The sequence below is a fragment of the Corvus moneduloides genome, chromosome 2 (genome assembly GCF_009650955.1).
Source record: "Corvus moneduloides isolate bCorMon1 chromosome 2, bCorMon1.pri, whole genome shotgun sequence".
Taxonomy (NCBI): Eukaryota; Metazoa; Chordata; class Aves; order Passeriformes; family Corvidae; genus Corvus; species Corvus moneduloides.
In genome coordinates this window covers 105,568,076-105,583,559 of record NC_045477.1, presented here as the reverse complement: position 1 = coordinate 105,583,559, position 15,484 = coordinate 105,568,076, and the positions used below count along the sequence as shown (strand labels likewise).

The window sequence follows — 15,484 nt, the reverse complement described above, 5'->3', positions numbered from 1 at the left end:
GCCTTGCCTTTAAGAAACCAAGGGCAGAATTCTCCTGCAGTTTAGTTTTCTTCCAGCATTCTCACAGCGCTTTTCTCCCTCTCTTTCTATGTATGCTTGTCTAAATATGAAAGACTTAGAGTTTTTTATCATTTTAGAGGAGACAGAAGAAAACTGAAACAAAATGACAAAACAACCCCCAAAAACTAAGCAAAAAAAAAACTCTGGAGAAGTCTGCTGCCACTTCAGAATTTTGATTTGAAGCTCTCTAGGGTTCTGCCATCTCTGGAGCTTCAGAAATGTGAAGCTGCCAACCAGCCCGTTACTGCTTTCTGTGTTTACATGGGAAGGCTGAGTTCCATGGTCATCCAGACAACAGAGGGACCTCAGCCTCTGCTTTGTGACTCAGAGGAGCTGGCTGACAGGGTTTAGGGTTTTGAAAAGACTAGCTGCATTTCCTGGAGCTCATATGCTTGGCTACTTTTGAATGGAGAAGCTCTTCTCCTCTTTCCTGGTCTTGAGACATGCAGTCCCTTCCTCTTTGTTTACCGATCTTTAAAGATGAGTTTTTCCTTGTGCTCTTCAAGTCAAGTTAGTGTACTCTGTCAGTGGTCTTTCAAACGAAGGGAGAGACCCCGCAGCTGGAGCAGGGAAGAGGTACATCTGCTGTGAGGCCCTAGTCCCTGCTCCACTGATGGCTGAGTGACCTGGGTTAAAGAGGAGAGGGAGCGGGTGGTGAGCAGGGGGATTACAGTAGAGATGGGAAAGGCTGCACATGGAAAAGTGGAAAGTCATGGGAAAAGAAGCACTTCTTGCACATGAGGTTAATAAAGAAAAAAAAAATTGTCTAAACAGGAAGTGAGTTAAAATTTGTGCTCGGGATCCTGTCAGTTAAATCTTGATTTATCTTTTCATACAACTTCTGTCTGTAGTTCAATATATTATTACTGCCATAGATGTCAGTATATGCATTTTATTTTGGATACGTAATGCAATGTGGCATAAATCATCTGGAATTTAAACTCATTTTGTGCCCATTTCACAATTTAATACTTCTTTCCACTGTTAAATTGACTTATGGTTTGACATCTGTTGGGACAAATTGGGCTACATGGCAAACTGTGAGAGGGAAAGTGTGTGTGTGACTATTACTCATTACAATTTTAAGTGTAGCTAATTTCTCTTTGTCTTTCTCCCTCCCTCATTTCATAAAATAATCTCAGTCTTGGCTTTAGAGCCACTGATTTATATGTTATGAGTGCTTTCTCACCTGAACAGCCTCTCTTCTAGCCTTATGTAATGATTCCTCATGAAATTAATACGGAATTCAGAGTCTGGCTCAGAAGAGTTTGGGAAGCTGTGTCAGTGCTTTACATTTCTCAAGGACACAAGCCATCATGGTATTTTCAGGCCAGACTCTGATATCTCTTATTCATCAACAGTTTTCACTGCAAAAAGGTCCAAATACAAAGGTTGAATGTAGCAGATCTAATAAAAGCAGCAGAATTTTACTCTTTTTGGCTTTTACCATATCTGCTGTGAACTTGAATAATGTTTTTTCATCATGTTTGTGAGGTAATCCCTTTTTTTTTCTGCTTGATTTATTTCTAACAACTCTGAAGGGCAATGAATATGGTATTTTCTGGAATGAAGTGTGTGTTTGGAGGCTGGGGGGAGTGTCAAGCTGTTTTTTGTCCTTTTGTTTTGAACTCCTCTTCCACAGAAGACACGGTGTCCTACAGACAGATAGAACAATGCTATATTCCACTTTAGCATCGAATCACAAGCAGGGTCTTTGGAATTAGATTTGGCGAATTGCCTGGATATGTCCAGTTTTTAACAAGCACTGCTTTGTGCATTAGCACCCTACGCTTCCTCCCTCCCTCCCTCCCCGCAACGCTGCCACTGAAGAGAGGAGGAGAAACAAAAAAAAACCAAAACAGAATAAAAGCATCTGTTAGAGTGAGAATGGGGAAGAAAGAAGGGATGAAAAGGGCAGAAAAGATATGTGCCAGAACAGCTGTCAAATTTGTCAAAAGAGCTGGAGAGCTGGACATACTTTTTAAGTTAGTCACACTCCTGAGTATCTGATTACCTATGTATAATTCTTAATTTTTTTTTTAACAGTAGGAACAATGTAGATGCAACACAGCTTTTTTGTACAGAATGCAGCTCAGTTTTCATCAGAATGTTTGAATGCTCATTTACCAGGACATTGTACCCAGGCATGAGCATGTGAAAATTTGACACTTACGTGTTCTTTCAGCGAAGGGCACTGAAGCTGATGAAGGCTCTAGAGAGTGAGGTATATGAGGAGTGATTGAGGGAGCTGGAGGTGTTTAGCCTGGAGAACAGGAGGCTCAGGGGAGGCCTTGCTGCTCTCTACAACCACCTGAAAGGAGCTCGTAGCCAGGTGAGGGTTGGCCTCTTCTGCCAGGGTAACCAGCAACAGGACGAGAGGTCATAGCCTCAGCCTGTGCCAGCGGACGTTCAAGTTGGACATCAGAAGGAATTTCTGCATGGAAAGATTTGTTAGGCATTGGAATGGACTGCCCAGGGAGTGGTGGAGTCACCGCCCCTGGAGATCTTTAAAGAAAGACTGGACGTGGCACTCAGTGCCATGGTCTGGTTGACAGGGTGGTATTCATAGGTTGAACTCTGTGATCTCAGAGGTCTTTTTCAACCTAATTGATCCTGTGATTCTGGGATTCTTTTTTTGAGTATGCAATTGAACATATGCTGTGGCAAGGAATATAGATTATTATTGAGCATAGTAGCTAAGTCAGGGTTTGACAGACTTTAAGGTACATGTTAAAATGGTATTTTATTAAATATTACTGTTTGTGCTACTTTTCTTTCTCTTAATTTCCTGAATGATAAATAAATTGAATTGTCAAGCTCAAAGAATTATTCTTCTTGAAAGACATCTATGAAAGTATTTATCTGATGACCTGAAAGACAGTTACCCATGAAGAAAAGTATTATCCTACTGTTGGTAAGCTTATTGACAAAATGGTAGGTGAAGAGCCCCTTCTGACCCCCTGGTACCCTGTTTTACTTTGGTCAAACAGTGTGGTTGACTGCAAATCATCATTAAAATACTATTTTTACTCAGCTGAAAAATGTTTGGTACATTCAATGCAATGTGTTATTTCAGCCTCCCTACAGAGAAAATTTCAGATGTAAATGAGGATGTATTCCTAAAATCAACTGCATTGCGGTAGCTGCACCCAGTACTGCCCTCCAAAGAGGAAGGAATCATGAACAAGTGTGCAAATAAACCAACCTTTTAATGAGAGGGGGATAACGAGGCGGTGGCCCTCTGTGCTCCCCAGCTGGGATAAACTGATGGGAGCTGGAGTCACCAGACAAAGCTGAAAACTGAGAGCTGTGAAGCTGAACCAAATTCTTGTAATTCTTTTGAACTGCAGGCAAAATTATTTCACAGTGAAAATTGTACCAGAGGAATGTATAAGCTCAAATATTTTCAATGTAGAGAGCAAAGGGAAATCCATAGTCAAGTAAATGGCCATAACAGATGGTGGGTGTTTTCTGCATTTGCATTTTATTTTTGACCCAGGAATGAGGCTCTGGAGCAAATCTGGTTTATCCTTATGCACTGTGCTTTGGCTCAAGTCTCAGAGCAGTCCTGGAGTCCATGACCTGGTTTCCTTTTGCATGAAAATGGACTGCAATTTGCCCTCCAGGAGGGCACTTGGGGCGTTTCCACCATTGAGGGTTGCTCAGTTCATGGGATCAGGTTAGAGTTGGTTTGAAGTCACCTCCTCTCTTCTGAAAGTGCGTGGGTACTGAGACCTCAGCAGTGACTGTTCCCCACGCAAGTCTGCTGCTGTTGCTTTCCAAGTTTATTTTTCAGTTGAAGCTCCAGTGACCACTTAAAACATGTTGACTAAGCTATAGATAGCTTTTATGGTAACTTTGCGCGTGGTTTTGTCATGCATACAATATGCAGGTCTATTTTAAGAAGATGCATAATCTAAGTTTTCTAATTTATTAAAAGATGGAGGATAAATAATAAATCAGTTTAAAGTCATATTTGGTTTGAATGAAAGTCATGCTTGGTTTGAATGAAGAGCCCATCATTTTAATGCACTCCAACACCTTCAATATTTATCAGTTAACTAAGGCAACTGTATACCAAATCTGCCAGCATGCGTGTAGCTAGTAAGCAGAAATAGGTACATCTGATCACTCTTGACCATGTGTATGCTGGATTTTAAACCTGCACGTGATCTCCCACATGCTACCAGCAATCCACACTTGTTTTGGCACGAGTCTGTGTGTGAAGGTGCACATCTGAGGAAAGCTGGAGAGGTGGGGAGCCCTTCTGAGGAGGTGGGGGGTCTGGGGGAGCTCATACTTGTCCCTCCCTCTCTCTGCAGTGAGGGTGGGCTGTGGGCACCAGGGCAGATGTGGCCTTACCTGGCTGCCTTCAGCAGCATCCTGAGGAATCCTGCAGGGCTAGTGAGGTTAGAGAACTTGTACTTGGGCTGCTTGGCAGTGTACTGCTTCTGGCAGGGGGTGTGCAGGGCCAGCTCTGGGAAGCACTTCCTGGCCCCATGGGTGAAGGTGGTGGCTATGGTTGGGATTTTTTTCCAAATCTGAGTTACTCTCTATAAGCAACTGGCTAGCAAATAAATACAATGAGCAGGGTAATGAGAGTTTAAAAACAAAAAGTCATTTCAATAGTCTCTAATTTTGGGTGCTTAGCTAGGGACTGCTGCTAATCTAATTTGTCTTTCTTTGAAAGCTAACCAAAAGCATAAGCTGTTCGGGTATATGCTGCACACAATAATCACATAGGTGATAAATCTGTGTAAACCTCAGCATAGGTTTTCTAAGTTCCAGAGGCAGTTTTGCTTATGAGGAAAGCTAAAGAAACTATTTTATTTAGTTTTTAATTTGCTTTTGTGGTACATCCCTCTCCACCCACCATAGTTCCCCAGCTGTGCTTGAATAGCTGATCAGGGTTCAGAATACTATCTGTGCCAAGGAAATGGTGCACATGAAGTATAAAAATATTCAGAAGGTAAAAGTTACGTCACAAGGGAGTCAAGTTATTGTGACCCATTTCACTCTGGCCTTTTAGCTCTTTGATACTTTTTTTGATTTGAATTAGTTTCTGTAGCTCTCCCTTTAAATTGTGTTTTGGTTTGGCAGAGCAGACATCATGAACAAGTAAAACAATCAAGTGATGCTACAATGGTGGTGTTGAATAGGCTGTAGCACAACTTCTGAGCTTCTAGAGAGCGTATTCAGGTAGAGGGGCCACCAAGTTGACCACAGGGATGTAGCAGCTCTGCTGTGAAGAAAGGCTGAGAGAATTGGGTTTGTTCAGCCTGGTAACAAAAAGGCTTTGGGGTGACCTAATTGTGGCCTTCCAAGACCTGAAAGGAGCCTACAACAAAGATGGAGAGAGCCAATTTACAAGGCATGTAGTGACAGTACAGGAGGGAATGGCTTCAAACTGAGAGTTGGTTTAGGTTAGATATTAGGAAAAAATCTTTACCGTGACAGTGGTGAGGCGCTGGAATGGGTTGCCCAGAGCAAGCTGTGAATGCCCCATCCCTGGAAGTGTTTAAGGCCGGACAGGAGCTCTGAGCAACCCGGTCTAGTGGATGGTGTCCCTGTTCACAGCAGTGGGGTTGGAACTAATTTATCTTTAAGGTCCCTTCCAACCCAAACCATTCTATGATTCTGTGATATTTTTAGTCAAAATGGAGACATACCACAGCTTGTTGCAGCCCAGCAGCTGAAACCCTCATCTCTTGCTGGGCCTGGTGGGAGCTGTGGCTCTTCTGCAGGAGGTCCAGGTCTGCACGAGGTGGGGCTGTGCACACCAGTAGATGCAGCCAGAGGTGGCTGTGTCCTCAGTAGTGTGGCTCATTAGGGTTGGTTCTGTAGAGTGAAACCACTGTTCATAAGGTCCCAGTGTCCTTGCTGAACATTTTACTGACAGGTGGAGGGTCATGTCAAATTAGCTCTGGCCGGGGTGCTTTGTGTGCTCCTGGAGCATGTCTGGGTTTACTTGCTCTAAAAAGAAAGTCAGTTTGTGTGCTCTGAGGCTACACCACAGTGTGGGACAAGAGGATTGGCAAGGGGGGATGACTGGGAGATGTGTCAGAAGTGCACTTGTCTCTTCATCTAAATAGTAATTGTTAGGGTTTTTTGCTCCCCAGCTGTTGGGTCTCTGTGTGTTGTTGTAAGAGGTCAGTGCTGATTTTGCCTGTTGAATTTAGCATTAGTGTTCCCTGGCTATTGAAAGGATCCCTGCAGTGTCCCTAGCTTTTTGTTTGTTTTTGGCTGAAGCATATCACTTAGTTATAATTCACATGATATTGTCTGTCACTACTAAACTGCAGTGTTGCCCTTGTCAAAACTTGGCTCCAGCTGTTCACCAGAGTGGTGTGAATGGTGTTTGAGTGTGCACATCTGGTCATTTTGGAACAGGTTTAGTACATTCTTTTCTGTGCTAGAGTTTAATTTGCAGCTGGAAAGCAGACAGGCACAGCACTAAATTACTCAGTTTCAGATAAATGCTTTCTTTGTGACTGCTTTGTGAAAATGATTTATGGCAATACACTGTATCCTGATATGTTTCTTCCCCTTCTTCTGCCACTTGCCCAAAGTCTGACATCCTACAACTTGTGTGTTAGCTTTTGCATCTGCTTACCAAGTATATAATTGTTACGTAAGCTGAAGATACAGATTGTGTAATTAAAGCAATAAACTGAAGTAGAAATTTAATTTGCATACCTTTTGGCAGTTGTAGAAATTGAGAAAAATGAAAAATTGAACTTTTGCCCATGACTACCAGCAACTTCTCTGTCCTGCACTTGAGCATTTTCGTAATCTGTTTCAATACTCTTAAAATAAATCTAGGAAAAGGGACTTTAACTGTCTGGGAGAGCCAGAAATTGATTCAAGACAGGCAAAATTAGACTTTTTTTTCCTCATAGAATTTCACTTGGATGTGTTTTGATTAGTAAGGCCATTTTTCAGAGGGGGGTGTGTGCAAAGATAATTACTGATCTGCCATAGATCTCAGTGATGCTCAGATTCAGCAGAGTTCCATTTTCAAGACTTAAAATAATAAACTGAAAGTATTTCTTTCCACTTGCAGGCTTAGATCTTGGTATTTCTTTCTAAGCAATAAGTGAAGGAGGAGAAATGGAGGGTGCCTTTTGGCCACAATTGTACCTTTATCTCTGCTCACCTTTTGACCTTGTCACTGGTAGTGTCTTTTCCTCTTGCATCTTCTCTGAGTGAAGATGTTAGGCTATACCTGTTTTACCTTTTGCAGTTTCTAAGAGGATCAATCTACTGTGTTTTTCATTAATAATGATCAATTTCATTACTAATGATCAATTTGGTTATAAATCATTGCAAGAGAGAAGTATCATTTATTCATTAAATTTGAGCAAAGAACTTGAACACTTACAGGTACCTGTGCTATGAAGCTGTAAATGTTCTGGGTATTTTAAGGTACAGTGTCTTTTACGGTGAGTTGTTGGACTTTGTTTCCTTCTTCAGTTCTCAGCTGACTGGTTGAGAATGCCTTTTTGTCCCACCTCCCCGCAGCAACTTATATCTGCATCGTTGCTAGGACCAGCTGGTGCAAGCTGTTACCACTTTGCTGCTTTAGCAGTTCTTGGGAGAGTATGCTCAAAAAAGTAGTGTTTCCATGACCAGTCAAAACAGGTGCTTAGTGTTAGACAGCGAGACCTTGGGAAGTGTGGGTGATGATAACTTGCTGTTTGTCACCTGACCTGAATTATTGTACATTATTGCTCCTTTTTGCTTGGGATGCAGAGGAGAACTTGCTGCAATTATCTGTAGTCTTATCTTAAAACCCTTTCCATTTTATTCTGCTTTTTTATTGAAAAGTACCTCATCCAGTTCCAGCAAAGAGGAAGCCACCTAACTGTTTATTGATTGTACCATTGGGAAGATTGATAGTTGAAGTGGAAACCCATGAAGTAGAAACAGAGGTATTTGCTTTGTACCCTCATGAGCCAAACTGATCAGGCAGTAGATGGTGGAAGCTGCATATTTGAATTCCTCTCTGGACATGTATTACAGTGCTCTGTAATCTCTTGACAACCTTTCTACCCATGTGAAAGTTACTTCTGTTGTACAGGTATTTTCCCTCTGCCTCAAAACAGCATGAGTGCATTGACTATGATATCTTTGGCATTATACACTCTTGCGTGTTCTCTTTGCCAGATTAATTTAGCTAAGTTAACACGCTGATAACTTAAAATCATTAAAATGCACTTGCTAAGTAAGTCACTCAAAAGTATTTTACTTGTAAACCATAAATGACTGCTACATGATTTTCATTTGGTGTAGGTCAGTTTGAAGCCTCATGCTTTTTGCAGACTCCTGATAGTGAGGTGGTTCATGTGAAGAGAAGCACCAATGTGGAAGGTCATGTGTTGTTTATTGGGAGGGAGGGAGAATGCTGGTTCTCAGATGGCTTTATGGAGCTGAGTCGTGGATTGGACAGTTAAATTGTATTTATTTGCAAGAGATTACTACTCCTGTAAAATCAGTCAGAACACAGTCTTTGGGTTTTCCCTCTTCTAAGCCTGTGAAATGCTTAGTGCGCATATGTGCCCTGGCACATACATACACGCATATAAATACGAAAAATCTCTTCTACACAATCAGACTGTTTATCTAGTATTGTAATCCTGCTGTCTTATCATGAAATGTATATGTTAGATTTGCTGGAATATTTTATGTGAATTCCTGTTGAACTTGCTAGGTGTCTGTTACAACTCATAATAAAAAGAAGTACACTCTTCATGTCCAGTAAGTTTGGTTTTTATCCAAATGCTGTCTTGAAGGCTCTTGGTTGTTTTTACAGTGTTTTTCTCTGTTATGGTAGAAGACTTTTGACAAGTGTGGTGGCTCTTAGCAAGAGGTCAATGAGACTGAAGTCATTGACAAACCTCACTGTTGCAGGAAAAGAAGAGCATGCCTTTTGGGGTACTTTGTTATGATCACTGCTTATTCAGAGAAAGATTTATTGGTGCTTCTCTGTTCTGTCAGTGTGAAAACCACTAAAATGTTCGAAGCAGATTAACAATGACTTTTGCTCCTTGATCTGTCACTTCTTTGTAACTGCTTTATTGAGCCATCAGAGAGGGAAATCCAGCAGAAATCCAGTGAAATATTTAGGGGACCAGAGTATATGAGGAGTCAGAGGGAAGAAAGAAGGCGGGGGGGGCCAGTCTAATCCCCAAATGTTAATGGACATGTGTGAGAAAGTGGAGGTAAATACTTCTTATATGTGCACACTACAAGGACAGGGGACGGTTGTCTCTTGTTGCAATAAAATAAATTTTTTTATTGGACATAAGGAGAAAAAACTGTAGTGAGAGTGGTAAAGTGCTGGAAGTCATTCAGGTTGTGGAATCTTTGATCTTGGATATTTTCAAAACTTAAGTGGTCAAGACAACCTAGTATGACTCCGGCTTAATTTGCACAGTTCATAACACACCCTTGTGGGGTGTGTATGGTCCTGTTTCTTCCCCCATTTCTCCTGCATCCCCTTCAGGGAAATACGGGCACATAACCATGGGAGAGAAATCCCTGGCATGAAAAAGACTTTGTAGGTTTGTTATCAGTTACTTGCAAAGGTCCTGTCAGACAACTGGTCTGTCAAACTACTGCCAAACTTCACAAGTTAAGGAAAGTTAAGTTAAGGAAACTTAATTCTGTGATTTGTCACCACCCTCTAGGTGAAGAAGACACAATTCACATTTTAAATAGATGCTAAATATCAATAGGAATATGTTCCTATAACTCTTAATAGCTCTATGTGACCTTGTAGTCATACATAACTTGTCATACGTAACTTTTTGCAATGGCCTGCTGTGAGGTGAAGACTCTGTAATGAAGTCAAGTTTCAGCTCTCATTTAATACACATTTGGTGTCTCCTCCCCCCTTATCGTACAGACTTAGAGCCTGTTACTATTTTTTGTTGATGGCCAAGACCTTAGAATACTTCATTAATGGAAGATTTAGCCTGAGTGCTTGTTGTTTAACCATTATGTAACATGTCAGGCCATTTGGTGAGAATTCATTCACGTGATCACTGCATAATGCTGAAACTGGGCAACTGTAGATGGGCAATGGGAATGGCATCAGTCAACACCAAGATAATTTTCCATTTTCACCTTGAAATAGCAAACATTTATTTTAAAGTGTCTTCTGACAAACAGAAGGGCGCTACTGAGTGTTTTGAACCATCAAGACTGGGTTTTAACTTCTTGTCAGGATGCGTTTAAAATATATCTTTGGGTTTTAGGCAGTGTTGTTGAAATGTGCCACTGTTATGTGGTTAAGGTTATTGTATTATAGGTTCATAACTGGACTTTTCCTGAATGGAAAAATTGCTTTAAAGAAACTGATGACCAAACAGAGCAAATAGGTATGTTGAATAGTTACATTTGTGGAGTGCAGCCAATATCAATGCGTGGAAAGAATTGCATAAATCTTAGGAGATACTGGAAAGATCTGGTCACTAATGAACTATAAAAGATTTTCAGAAATTCCTGGTCTTATTTTTATATTTTCTATTGCTTTCTGTGACAACTTTAAGGACAGAGATGCCAAAAATCTGTGGATAAAAGCTGTAATGCATTATCCAGAGCATTATAGTACCATTTCTTTAACTCCATAGTTAAACAAAGAAAAGTAACTTCTATAAAATTTCATTTTAAAGGATTAGCATATATGAGCATAAAACAGGGAAAAAGGAGCTTAGTTGTACTATTCTTGAGTCAATAAAAACCCCAGCATGATCGACCTTATTTTACTGACCTGACGAGAAAGAATTGTTATGCTTTCAAAATACTGTTCTTTACAGCTGAACAACAAAATACCGAAGGAATTACCCTTTTCTGTCATGCACCATCCAGTAAAAGGTATCTGAGTAGCTGAAATTGGTGGAGAAAGCCTTTATTCCCTCTGACTCTTTGGATCAAAAAGGAAATTACAATGTCCGTGTTCCCAAAACCCTGTTAAATGCCTTTGAATGGGTCTTTGCTTAGTTTTGAAAGGTGAGAGGTGTTGTCAAGGTGGTAGTTCAAGTCATGAGATGGGGCAGGGGTGAATTGTTGAGTCTGAGAGCTTCTCTTCCTCTCTTCAGACCTTTGAAATGTCTTAGATTGCCATTCACCTCCGGTGAATCCATTTCCTTTAAGTGCTAATCTTCTGTCAGCTCTTTAATAGATACATGGCTGTTGGTGAAAGCACTTGTAAAACACAAAAAGGTGAATTAAATCTGGTAGTCATGTCACCATGAGAAAACAAACTGATATCTATCATCCCCTTGGTTCTCCCCCAGCTTCTTGCAGTCTCTGTGCAATTCCAGCACACATTTGTGTTGCTCCTTCTGGAAAACCTCCAGGGACTGATGGGGTGGGCACCTCTAGGTGACCTGTTCTGGTCCTTACGCCTGGGGTGGGCATTTGTCTTTTTGTCCATTATTCCTCTTCCCTCGATCACCGCCTCCTCACAGTTCCCTAATAACCAGTCTCAATTTCTTTTTATCATCATTTTAAGCCAACTGCACTGTCTGTCCTGGATGAATAGGGAGGATGTTATGCTCTATTCCTCTTTGCAGAAACCTTTCAGACACTCAAAATCTTTTGTCACACTTCTTTCTTTTCTTTATAGACTATCAATCTAGTGACAGAGGGAAGTCTATCAGAGTCTAAAAAATGAAGATATCTGTGAACTCTGAGAGGTGTGTTCAGTAACCAATATATAGCATAAGCAGTTGGAAAAAAGCATGTGTACACTTTCTTCCTGATCACTCTTACCTTGATTTACATGGCCTTAATCTGTGATGGTCAATTAGTGACCATAATGCTTAATAACACATAACTAGACAGAGAAGAATGATTTAGAAACAGCTGGGAGCAGTAGCTTGTTACAGTTTGATTATTCCTGCCTATCCAGTCCAAGCACTGCCTGTAGGTGAATTGGAAAGGTGGACTTGCTTTACAGTAGCTGGGGTTTGTGACTGTGCACCCAGCCCTGAGCACCGCTTCATGCCTGGATTAGTCTCCATGACATCTGCAGTGAAATGCAGAGTAGGGGATTTTAATCTGGCCTCGCTTGAAGCTGCTGTTGTCATTTTTATGGAGTGCCAGGGGCAAAGAGAGGTATTTCTGCTGCTTGGGCTTGAAAGGACCTGCTGGTTCTGGTAAGCATCCCCATCCAAGATCCAGAAGCAGTGCTGGACAGCCCGGCTTGAGGATTTGTGGCTTTATGGCTTCTTTAAAAAGTACATTAATGAGGTGAACAGGGCAGACTGCCTACAGAAGTTCTAGATGTTGTTGCCTGAAAGTCTTCCTGCTCAGGAAATAAAAAAAATTGCTTTTTAATGAAAGCTTCTTTTGGATTAAGCAAAAGCTTAATCCAGTTCAGAGTGAAGTTTACGTTGGTGTGTATAAGCTCTGAAATAAGTCTTGGCTTGAGCTGCATTTGTTAGTCCAGTGACAAATTATAATTCTTAAATTGTAAGAATCTTGTTTGGGGGCACAGATGTGGCCTCTTGCATGTTTTCTACGTACTTTCATTAGCCAGTAGTTGTTCTAAGGAGGCAGTGAGTATAAGGATGGGGCCTTTGTATACATAGGAGTTTGAGGTGATGACTTATCTGGGGAGAAAACAGAGGAAAAACAGCTGGCCTCTGTTAGTTTCTCCTATCAGAAATGAGATTTGACATCAGTAGATGAGGCTTTATTGTGAACTGCAAGAGGATGTAGGGATGACAGCTTAACCCCGGCCTCTTAGTGCAGATTCACTGGGATTTCTCTTTGCTGAATGCCACAGCACTTTATGTGATGGCCAGGAAATACTGTAATATTATTTACTGTTTTTTCACTTGTGCTCTTCTGAGTATAGTAATGAACTTCAGGCTGAAGAGAGGAGCTAGAACTGAATAATGCATGAAGAGATTCTGAAGGCTGCCAGTGATGAAGCTTGCTTTGATGTCTTGTTCAAGCACCGGTCGAGACATAATTGAAGCCCAAATTTTGTCTCCAGTCCCTTTTTCCTCTTGGTGTGGATGAACCTACACACCTGCGTATGTGACTGAAAACCTGCTCAGTTGGGTTTGTGGTGGCCCCTACTGGTGTTCCTCTGCAAGGGAAAAAAGTCACGAGCCCAGCTGTTCTAGTTTGCTCCTTTGAAAATCTAATAGTCCAGAAAATCTCTCCTTGATAAGTGAAGTTAGGGAGAGGGAAGATGAGAAAAGCTCTTCTAGCGCATCTGGTGTTGTGCCCCTTTGAATCAAGCCCTACCATCAAGAGTGCAGCTCTCGAAGCTGAGTGTTCCTCTGCTGACTATGGGTTTGTTGCCTCCAAGAGCAGATGTGGCCTGGGAGAAACTTGTCTTGAGCCTCAAAGCAGCTCCTGCCAGCCTTGGTGCTGGGCTGCAGCTGCAGGCCAGCTGGGGTCTGGCAGCTGGGGGAGTTGGGGTGCTCTGTCCTGTGCGCTCCTTGGTGAGCCTTACCTGCTTTGGATCAGGAGTATCTGCTCTCTGGCCTAACTTGTTCCTGCCATTCCAGAGTAATTTGATCCCACCGGTGATTAAAGCTACTTAGAAGCCTTCCAGCTGTCATGGATGAAATAAAATTGATAAAATCAAGAGAGGCCTTGGGCATGTATCACTGGAAGGGTGCTTTGCATTGATGTGAGTACAGGGCTCTTCCCTGCTCCTGTTAGGCCACAGAAAGCAAGTCAGTGGGTTTGCACGCCAGGGGAAGCATGGTGGGAAAACTTCGAGCTGGGGCAAGAAACATCCCTGAGAGGAGTTGATGTCTAGGTTGTGTCTCCATCCTTCTCAGCTGAAGAGCAAGGCATTGCTGTGAGCAGTGCTTCAGGTTTGAATGACTCTTCACATGCTTGTGAACATCAAGCTAGGATCTGTTTGTAACCTTTTGCCAGTAAATTGTCAGTGGGGGAGTGGGGATCTCTGGATGGTTTGTTCATCAGGTGTGTTTAGTTTTTTCTAGAAACTAAAAAAGTTTCCAAGCTCTGGGATGTTCTGGTCCCTTCTGGCAGTTGTAGTCCAAGGAAGGTGTGGGCTCCTATAGTTGTTTTTTTTTTCCCCCCTGGATGCCCAAAAGTTGACTCTCGAGCTGTTAGAGCAGGGGGTGAGAGCTTCTCGAATATGTCTGTGAGCTGAGCTGCTATGCTTATCTAGCTCATGAGAATGGCAGTCTGGAGCAGAAAGTCTTGCTGTTGGGAAGTCATGGCCCAAAAGCACATGGTTTGGTGTTGAATGTTGAGCTTTGAGTTCATCAGTTTTGCCTCTTGATCAATAGTTAAAGGTTACATATTTAGGCTTCTTATCAGAAAAAAAAAACTGGCTAGAAAATTTGGGTTTGTATTTATTTTAAGCAACTTACAGCTCATGTTTAACAGTTGAAAAGCTGAAGAAGCCCTGTTAGAAGCACCGAATATCATGAGACTTCACTTAAAATCATGAGATGGCAGTATTGCTTCTAGCAGCTGATCTCTTTGGCAGTGCTTCATTTTCTAGGTCTCTGTGCAAATGCTTTTTGCTTGCTAAAAGCCTTGTATTGACAAATTACAGCCAAGGCTAATGCATGATTATTTCCACTATCTAACCTGTTTATCACTTTTGTGCTGCTTCTGGATTTGTCAGTTGAATTTCTCACAGGCACAAATTAGTGCACTTGTTTTCCTGGCAACACATAGATTTTGAATATGGTTGAATGTATTTAAATTGATCTGACATCTGGGGATGTGGGTAGTGAGAACACGTTTCCATGTTACCAGCTAACTTTAGCCTTGTAGCTGAGGAGGCTCTCTCTGTAACCATGTGGGGTGGCAGGAGGGAGCTCTGCCATACTACCGTGCTCTGGCAGTGCTGGCTGTCAAGAGTGCCTGAACGGACTGGCCTCTTGACTGATGTGCTTCAATTTAATCCAACCCATTTCAGCCACAAGGGCATTGTTGGCCGAAGAGCAACCAGGGAGCTTTCCCTGACAAGTTCAAGTGATCCTTAAGCTCCTTCTGGCTGCTTCTGTCCTGAGCTTTTAGCCTGAGTCTATTTAGGCATGCTCTGAAGGAGGGCATCGCCAGTGGGTGTGAGGGTACCCTTGATCTGGAGCGGCTATGTCAGGCTAACGAAGGCAGTGCTTTATCAGCTTATGTTTAAGTGTTTGAGATTTAAATGTGTAAGACCCTGCCTCCTTGGGCTTGCCAGGTACATCAAAACTCAGCTAACATTTGCCACCAGAAGAGGTTTCTGTGAAGTCAATGTCACATGCTGCTTGCTTACCGTGGTCTGCTGGCACTGCAATAACACTGCAGTTCTTCCATATTGAGCTTAGGAAAGCTCTCAGTTTACTTATGCAGCCCTTTAAACAGGATCCAGTCCTTAGCAAGATCTTTCTCTGTGGATCAAAGAGTACTGTCTTCTTTAGGCACT

General features: G+C 42.0%; 1 protein-coding gene across 3 annotated transcripts in view; it reads left to right on the top strand.

The window, feature by feature from the left end:
• Positions 1–15,484, top strand: part of GPM6B (glycoprotein M6B) — a 107,059-nt gene that overhangs the window by 19,895 nt on the left and 71,680 nt on the right. The window lies entirely within an intron of this gene.